This window comes from Lepidochelys olivacea (genome assembly GCF_965140295.1).
Source record: "Lepidochelys olivacea isolate rLepOli2 genome assembly, chromosome: 5".
Lineage (NCBI taxonomy): Eukaryota > Metazoa > Chordata > Testudines > Cheloniidae > Lepidochelys > Lepidochelys olivacea.
The window spans coordinates 84,644,051-84,653,857 of record NC_140415.1 but is presented as its reverse complement, the minus strand read 5'-3'; the positions used below and the strand labels follow the sequence as shown (position 1 = coordinate 84,653,857).

At 47.0% G+C, this 9,807-nt stretch overlaps 1 long non-coding RNA gene across 3 annotated transcripts; it reads left to right on the top strand.

Moving 5' to 3' along the window:
- Window positions 1-17: 17 nt before the first annotated feature.
- LOC311521269 lies at window positions 18-9,388 on the top strand. Of its 3 annotated transcripts, none has more exons than XR_014711840.1 (4): window positions 18-385; window positions 1,948-3,215; window positions 3,379-3,502; window positions 3,881-5,128. It is a non-coding gene; the product is annotated as an uncharacterized lncRNA (long non-coding RNA). The 3 variants fall into 3 exon arrangements; XR_014711841.1 differs by having other exon boundaries at window positions 18-447; XR_014711839.1 differs by adding an exon at window positions 9,019-9,388 and having other exon boundaries at window positions 25-3,215; window positions 3,881-4,107.
- Window positions 9,389-9,807: the final 419 nt, after the last annotated feature.

The following is a 9,807-nucleotide window of genomic DNA, read 5'->3' as shown; positions in this document are numbered from 1 at the left end:
ATAGCCAGAGGCCAGAGTTAAGGTGGAGACTTTCTCGGTGTCTTTTGCTTATTGACTCTGGAACACTTTCCGCCGCAATTTAGTTACCCTGTAGCTTTTACAGAGCTCTAATGCAAACAGATGCTGTTGCGGCGCAGGCGTGAAGGGGCACAGAGAAGAGGCGAAATATGCCCTGCTGGCTGTCGGCATGGGACAGCACAAATAAACACGCCGCCTGCTTGTCCTACCCCAGCGGCCCCGGGAGAAGCGGGGAGAGCGGGGGGGGGGCAGAAGCTACACACCGCCACACCGCAACAAGCCTGTCAAGCACGCAACACGCGGGGGACAGGGAGCCCCGAGGCCCTTCCCCGCGAATGGAGGCTGTGGTCCGTGCAGTGGCAGCGAGGTGAAGAACTTTGAAGCCTTTGTAGGAAATTAAAGAGAAAGATGCGCGGGGGAATGAGGCCTGTGAGTATGGGTAGAACTGGGGGGAAGGACAGTCTTTGTATGGAAGTGTCTGTTTGCAGTGTGAAGGTTCCTCCTGTGTGTGTTTGTGGGGCTGTGGAGTGAGGGTGTGTAGCGAGCAAGTGTGTGTGTAAGGGGAGTGATGTGTGCGTCTAGAGAGTGCAGCTCGGTGTGGCTGTGTATTTATGGTGACAGAGCGTGTCTGGGGCAGGGAGGGGGAGGGAAGATGAGGGGAGCTGACTTTTTGCTGTGTGGGGGACTGAGCACCTCTATGTGTAGGGAGGAGTCATCTGAACAAAAACAAAGCCCTTGTTCTTATAGTCAGTGATAAAAATGTCAAATAGAACATAAAAAACACTGCACCTTTATAGGTTGTTTGATCTGAAGTGTGATTAGGCAGAGTGTAGCTGTTAAGAAATTAAAAATAAAAACTCTCGCAAGTGGCTAGAAGTATTATAGTTTCGAAGTCATTGCACAACTGTTTTTAGGTACATATCTGTCAGCTAGTCCCAGTACGGGTAATCCTCCAATGAATTACAGTTAATCGTTGGTTAGCAAAAAGCCTGCTGAAGCTACCCTGATTCCTTAATGGGTGTGTTCCCTGCTGTTAGCCAGTTGGCATTTTGTGCTACAGAGCATCTACTGTATGCGTGAGAGTAGAGCTAGTGTTTTCTTTCCCTGAACTTCAAGGACAATGTAAGTATTTCTTCTACTGACTTAAATTTCTCCTCTCATCCCAGTCATAAAATCCTCAAAAATAAGGAAATATTTTATAGCACCAATCATCACACATTTATTTATTTTCTAGTTGAATGGCCCTTTCTCACTCTTTAAGAACAGCTCACAAAGGTTCAGAAGGGGTGCTTGCCTACAGTCTAACGTTTGTCATACCTTTGCTTCTCTTCCCAGGGTACTAAAACAAAAAGAACACTAAATAAATTAGGCCATATCTACAATAGCACTTATGTCAGCAAAACTTTTGTCACTGGGGGTGTGAAAAAACACACCCCTAAGTGATATAAGTTTTGCTGGCTTGAGCATTCAAGTTCACAGTGCTGTCAGCCAGAGATGCTCTCCTGCCAACATAACTACTGCTGTTCATTGAGCTGGTTCTATTATATCCATGGGAGAGAATCACAGAATATCAGGGTTGGAAGGGACCTCAGAAGATCATCTAGTCCAACCCCCTGCTCAAAGCAAGGCCAATCCCCAATGTTTGCCCCAGATCCCTAAATGGTCCCCTCAAGGATTGAACTCACAACTCTGGGTTCAGCAGGCCAATGCTCAAACCACTGAGCTATCCCTCCCCAGCTCTCTCTCATCAGCGTAACATAGCTACACAAGCACTCTTACAGCGTTACAGCTCTGCTGCTGTAAGCTTGTAAGTATAGACAAGGCCTTAGTTTGGTGTTGGTATGACTTTTGTTTATCATCCATGTTAGAAAATGACACGTGGGCAGCTAGAAATCCAGTTCTCCTCTCAGAACGTGTTTGAATTTACAGAGACAAGGTGGAACAGATTGTTTAGCACATATTTCAAGGGACCGTGCAAGGTGAAGTGACATTTGACCGTCTGACATGTGAGAGATAAGGTGAGTGAGATATCATCTTTTATTGGACTGACTTCTGTTGGTGGAAGAGACTGAGGCCTGGTCTACACTAGATAATTAGGTTCATTTAACTACATCATTCCCCATGTAGACAACACTAGGTTAATGGAAGAATTTTTCTGATAACCTAGCTACCACCTTTCGGGGAGGTGGATTACATACACCAATGGAAGAACTCCTCCTGTCAGTGTAGGTAGTGCCTACACTGAAGTGCTGTGCTGCTGTAGCATTTTAAGTATAGACATACCGAGGCCTTGGCTACACTTGTGAGTTGGAGCACATTAAATCAGCCCTAACTCCTGAGGTGTCCACACTGGCAAGGCACATAGAGCGCCTGGATTCCATGGCTGGAGCGCCCCTGGTACTCCACCTCTATGAGAAGCGAGAAGCATAAACCTTGCTGCACCCCAGCTGGAGCGCCGCAGTGCCAGTGTGGACGCCCTGGTCTATTAATGCACTCTGCTCGGCCTCCATGAAGTGTCCCACAATGCCTGTTCTAGCCACTCTGGTCATCACTTTGGTCTACTGCCCTGCCCTCAGGTGACCAACCATCAGACCCACCCTTTAAATTCTCCAGGAATTTTGAAATTTCCCTTCCTGTTTGCTCAGCAAGGCATAGAGTGCTCTCAGCAAATCTTCCCAGGTGACCATGCCTCCACGTGCCAGGTGATCCCCAGTATGGAGGAATGGCGAGGTGCTGGACCTCATCAGTGTTTTGGGGGAGGAAGCTGCCTAGTCCCAGCTGCACTTTCGCTGTAGGAATTATGATACCTACGGGCTCATATCAAGATATCAAGGGCTATGATAGAAAGGGGCCATGACTGGGATGCAGTGCAGTGCAGCATTAAAGTGAAAGAGCTTTAGAATGCCTACCATGAAGTGCGGGAGGCAAACCGCCACTATGGTGCTGCCCCCACGACCTGCCGTTTCTACAAAGAGCTGGACGCGATACTTGGGGGCGACCCCACCTCCACTGCGAAGAGCGCTCAAAGGCCGTAGCAGCCCAGAGTTCAACAAGGCAGGAGGAGGAGGGCCCAGAGCCAGAGGACGGCCCGGCATCCCTGAATGCATGCAGCCAGGAGCTGTTTTCAAGCCAGGAGCAAGATAGCCAGTCGCAGCGGATGGTGCTTGTGGAAGAACAAACAGCAGAGGTGGTGCCCGGTAAGCAACTTTTATTTTGGGAAGGTAGTTGTTCGGTGCAGGCTCTTGGGGCAAGGAGGGTTGCAGAAAAAAGGGTTAGGGCCGCGTGCATGCCTAGATGTGGAATAGGGGGCGTTGATGTGCTCTCACATTGCGGTAATTGGCCTCGTTGATCTCATCAAAGGTCTCATCCAGAAGCTGGGCAATCTGCTTGCACGGATTCCTTGGCAGAGCTACTGTGCTCTTTGTCCCAGTCAGGCTAACATGTCCGCGCCACTGTGCCGTGAGGGGACCATTGCTGCACGCAGGCAAGTGGGATAAGGCCCAGCGCAGAAGCCTCATTGTAGTAGAAGACCCTCCCTTGCTTCCCAGGTCACCTTCTGCAGCGAGATATCTTCCAGGACGAACTCATCCTATGGAAAATGTGGGGACAGTGTTCAGTATAGGGGCCCCCTGCAGTTCTCCCCAAGCCACAGAACCCCAGAGGATAGTATAGCCCTGAAACAATCAGTCCCCCTTGCCCCTGTGCTCACTCACCATTTTGGGGCTCTCATGGATTATGTGCACTTTGGGACGGGCACTTTCTGTTATTGTGTGCACTCTGCTTGTCTTTAAGTTCAGCCGAATCATTGCTCTGTCTAGTGTGAACAATGCTGCCTCTTAAGTGTTGCATTTTGGCTTTACAGATGCAACCTTGAGATCCCAGCTGTCCTTGTTATCAAAGGCTGAAAGGCTGTGAAGAACCAAGGAGGACCTTCTGCATGAAGTCATGCAGCAGTCCCTTACTGAAAATCAAAAAGTACGGGAGTGGTGGGAGACCGAAAGGAGGCTCCGCCAGCAGAATACGGATCACTGGCACCAAAGCATGGAGTGGTTCCTAAGCATTATGGAGTGACAAGCGGACTCGATGCAGGTGCTCATAGCACTACAGACGAAGCAGATCCACACCCATCCCCACCCCACTGGCACCCCTTGTCCCAAAACTCTTTCCCTTGTGCCCCCATGTCACTGCCAACCTACTTTCCCCAACATCCAGGTTCTTACCACCACCAGCTGCCTCCAACACCTGTAGCTTCACCACCCAGTCCTGAAAACTACGACCCTTACCCACTGTACTCAACCCCCATCACCATATATTTTAGCCAGCCTGAAGTGCAGCACTCACTGCACAGTACTCCAGACAGGAAGGCTAAATATGATAACAGGACATCCACAAATCTGTGATTGTCCTGTTCCCCACCTTTCCCTCCTCCCACACAGCACAGATGTGTCATGCCATGTGTGGTTCCCCAGCAGTTGTATATCTTTTCAGTAAATGAATTTTTTGGTTTTGGAAACATTCTTTATTGCATTAAGTAAAGGATACCTTAGCCCAGGAAAGAAACAGGCACTGCAAGTCAGTGTAGCACACACAGATGCCTACTAGCATTGGAACCACTGCACTTTGCTCCTGTGCAGGGCACCAAACATCACTGGTGGCTTTCAGCATCAAATTGCTCCCTCAAGGTATCCCTAATCCTTATAGCCCTGTGTAGGGGCAAGGTTGCGGAAGATTGGCAAGGAGCTAAGTGGTGGACTGAGTACGTGACTGGATGTAAGTGGAGGATGCAGGCAGTTTCAATGAACTTTATCCGACAGACCCGGCCAAAAGATATTGTAGCATAGCTCAGCATATTTTTGCCTGTAAACAAGTCAGTTTATGTAATAAGCATAAATCATACATGTAAGAATGTAACCGGCTGTTGACCCCATGTAACCCCGAGATAAGCGCGGAGAATATAAAACCGCAGAGGACTCCCCCGCGGTGGAGTCCTGCCTGGTCAGCTGTCCCGAATGGCCAGAGTCCCCTGCAGTCCCTCCGCGCGTCCTAGGGGTTCCCCACGCAGATTGGAGCGTAAGTTCTTCCTTCCTTCAATAAAGCACAGTTTACTCTTCTTAGGCCTGAGTGTCCTTCTTTCGCTGATATCTTTCCCCCCCTCAGCCCTTGTGGGCACACCCTGCACTGGGCCCCTCTAATAGCCCTGGTCTCTGACTGTTCAAATTCAGCCTCCAGGTGTTGAACCTCCGAGTTCCATGCCTGAGTGAAGCTTTCACCCTTCCCTTCACAAATGTTATGGAGGGTACAGCACACGGTTATAACCATGGGGATGTTGTCATCAGCCACATCCAGCTTCTCATACAGACAGTGCCAGCGGCCCTTTAAACAGCCAAAAGCACACTCAACAGTCATTCTGCACTAACTCAGCCTGTTGTTGAACCGCTCCGTGCTGCTGTCAAGGCTCCCTGTGTAGGGTTTCATGAGCCATGGCATTAAAAAGGGTAAGCAGGGTCTCCAAGGATCACAATGGGCATTTCAACTTCCCCTACGGTGATCTTCTGGTCTGGGAAGAAAGTCCTGGCTTGCAGCTTCCTGAACAGACCTGTGTTCCGAAAGATGCGTGCGTCATGCACCTTTCCGAACCAGCCTGCGTTAATGTCCATGAAACGCCCCCAGTGATCCACAAGCATCTGGAAAACCATCGAGAAATACCCTCTTTTGATTTATGTACTTGGAGACTAGGTGGTCTGGTGTCAGAATTGGAATATGCATCCCATCTATCGCCCCTTCGCAGTTAGGGAAACCCATTTGTGCAAAGCCAACCACAATGTCACGCACATTGCCCAGAGTCACGGTTCTTCTGAGCAGGATGCGATTAATGGCCCTGCACACTTGCATCAACATGATTCCAGCAGTCGACTTTCCCACTCCGAACTGGTTAGCGAGCTATCGGTAGCTGTTTGGAATTGCCAGCTTCCAGACTGCAATAGCCACGTGCTTCTCCACCGGCAGGGCAGCTCTAAATCTTGTGTCCTCGTGCCGCAGGGTGGGGCGAGCTCAGCACACAGTCCCATGAAAGTGGCTTTCCTCATCCGAAAGTTCTGCAGCCACTGCTCATCATCCCAGACTTGCATGACAATGCGATCCCACCACTCAGTGCTTGTTTCCCGAGCCCAAAAGCGGCATTCCGCTGTGGTGAGCATGTCCGTGAATGCCACAAGCCATCTTGTGTCATATGCATTATTCAAGTCGACATCATCATCGGACTCCTCACTGTCACTTTGTAGCTTCAGGAGTAACTCGACTGCAATTCATGACGTGCTGTCGAGACCCATCAGCATATTCCTCACAAGTTCAGGATCCATTTCTGCAGACCAAAAGGGAAGACAGAGCACGCAGTACAAGAACCATTGAAAGATGGGACCAGATATGGACGGAAGCACAGGGATTGCTGGGTTGCAAAGCGATGCATCATGGGGCATTGGGACAGGACCCAAGATGCCCCGCACCCTCTGCCTACAAACCACAGTGCCAGAATGGGAAGAGGTGCTCTGTGGGATAGCTGCCCATAATGCACCACTCCCAATGCCGCTGCAAGTGCTGCAAATGTGGCTATGCCACAGCGCTTGCAGCAGACAGTGTGAACACATGGCAGCGCTTTCCCTGCTGCGGTCTACAAGGGCTGGTTTACCTCCTGGCACTCTACATCTGCAAGTGTAGCCATGCCCCCAGAGACAAACTTTCGACCTACACAGAGCTAGGTGGAACAGAATGTTAAGCATAGGAGTTAACATGTTGCGAGGCACCATTCAAAATTAACTGGGCCATTGGCACCTCTGCAAGACATAGGACAAAGGACCATTAGTGGGTTACACATTGTTGTAAAGAGACATAAAACCAGTATCTCTATTAAGTGCATGATTTTTAGGCTATGTCTACACTGTGCACTTTACCACGGTCCTCTCCTGGTGTCAAAATAAAACCACCCCCAATGAGGGGCGGTAGCTTCTCTCCTGTCGATGAAGCGCCATCCACCCTGGCGCTTTTCATCGCTAAAACTTTTGTTGTTCAAGGGAGTGTTTTTTCACACCCCTGAGTTACACAAGTTTTAGCAACGAAAGTGCCAGTGTAGACGTAGTCTTAGTATCTAGCAACAGGGTAAATTTAAGCTTCCACGGTCATCTTTTGAAGGTATTGTCAGGTGTTATATGACATGTTTTCCCTTCTTTTACTCACAATAGATTGAAACACTTTTTGCCTTTTTCCCCAACAAAAGCTAAATTCCCCCAAGACAGCAAAGACAAGATTATTTTAAAAATTCTGTGTCCAGAGTAAAAATGATTTTTTATTTCATTCTGTTAAGATTCTTATTAAAATATTATAATCCTGACTAGATTCCTGTTATCTTATTCTGCCATCTTAAATTAGTATTTGTCAGCAGAGTTAGGTCCGATGCAAAACACTCTTAACATTGTGCAAATTTAGGAAAGTGAATTGTGAATCAGCATTTTATCTTAATTCCACCTCTCATCATATTCATTCATGCCCTCCCTCAGAAGTGAAACAAGGTATCTTGAGTTCTTTTACATTTATCATAGAATATCAGGGTTGGAAGGGACCTCAGGAGGTCATCTAGTCCAACCCCCTGCTCAAAGCAGGACCAATCCCCAATTTTTGGCCCAGATCCCTAAATGGCCCCCTCAAGGATTGAACTCACAACCCTGGGTTTAGCAGACCAATGCTCAAACCACTGAGCTATCCCTCCCCCCAATTTACATCCCCAGTAATTTATTTCACATGCTTATTAATCTTTGTGCTAACTGTTTTTGTTCAAGTTTCTTTTATTCCCAGTTTTCTAACTTCTAGGGTCTGTGGTCAGGGTGTTGGAATTAAATATAAAGCCTTCCCATTTCTAGACAACCAGTTTACAAACAGCCAAGGCCAATGGTGACCAAACATTGCTATCACCTGGTGGCCGTATAAAAAGTTTGATTGTTTCAGGTCCAATTGCCAGTGGATCACAAAAACCACCAAGATAATTGACACCCTGTTGGAAGTCTCAGAAGAGAGATCTAACATTGAACATGAAGATGGAACTACTCATATGTAGAGTTGGTTTGTCTAGGTCAAGTCTGGGGCACTGTGGTAGAGCTGTGTGGGGAAGTTATTACTTTCCATGCTATGCATGTTGTGCAGTTAAGAAATAGTTGAGCTTCAGGACTGTGAAATCCAGCATCTTCCACAAAACCGAAAACTACACAGAGCTTTTTGCTAAAAAGGATAGCCCTTTTTCCACTGTGAAAAAAATGTATCCCTATGAATCCTGGACATTTCATAGTTTTAACTACTTAAGATCTTCTCTTTTCTAAGGAGGATGAACCCAGTGCTTTAATCTTCCTTAGTAATTTAGATTCTTGCGATCTGGAGATCAGTCTCCAAGGCAATAATATCCTTCTATGTGGGTGGGAAATACTGGATATAGTATTACGAATGGAGTTTAGTTTCCTATTTCCTCATCTTTTTTTATCACTAGTTATAATCACCTACCAATCTGGACCTGGATCTTTCCCCAAGATCCACACACAAAGAGGAGCCTCTGTATGTAGAGCTCAACCCTCTTGCTTGAAAAGGGGGCCACTTCCACAGCACCTTGCCCTTCTACAAACCCTGTGAAGGGTACTCTGTGGGTCTGGAGTCCATACAAGGGGAAGAAGTTGACAGAATGGGGCTATGATTGAGGAGACACACACATCATCTCCCCTCCTTTCAAGACCCATAGAGCATAAACAAAACAGACTGAATACAATATGAAGCTGTAGTAAATGTACTGTACAAACCCCCCTCTCCTCAGAGGAGCCTAAACACTACTATGGTTTTAGGGGAGGACCTGACTTTGGAACTTCAAAGGAGCCATGATGCTAGGGACTGCGTGACCCAGAGACAGTAGGAATTAGAATTGGTACAGAGGTACCAGGCCACTGAATAGATGTCTCTGTTTTTTTACAGATGCCTCAAGATCCACCAGGCTTGGGGTGAACACCACAACAAATCCCTTGGGCGCAGGCAAAAACACACGCATGCGCGCCCTCTCCCCCCATTGGAATGATTGGTGAGGAACTCTATGAAGTGAACCTTGCCGAGATTATCTCTCAGATTTTTCTATGGGAAGAGATGAACTGAGTCAGGAAATCTTAAGCTAAATTCACAAGTGACTCTAAGTTATATGACCTACATGCTCTTCTGGACATCTTTAGTGTGTAATTTATACCAACTTTGATTCCCACTTACCAGCATGTAACTTATACCCCTTTATATATTACTTCTGAATTTGGCCTAAAGAGTTTAACTGAACTAAATTGATGTAACTTACCCAGAGAGAGGCCGGAAGAGAGGAGGTGTAGCCTAAAATGCAATTAACAAGAGGATATAAGATGTTAATTTACACTTTCTGGCACCATCTTAAACTTCCTTTGACACCTTTACACCCACTTGCAGACATGTAATTTACACCTCCTCTCATTTAACCTCCAAATATGACTTTCTAGGGGACATCCTGACTCCATTGACGTCAATGGCAAAATTCCTGTGGACTTCAACAGGGGCAGGATTTCATCCCTTGCCTTTAATTGTACCCATTAAACAGTACAAAATAATATTACAAATATTGATTAGCTTGGAGGGCAATAGTAGTAAAATAATTCTCAGGATTGTGAAATATGGTAAAATTGAATGAATTATTTTAAATTAAGGGCTATATTTTTAGAAAATTAATAAAATCTGGGGATATAGCTACTC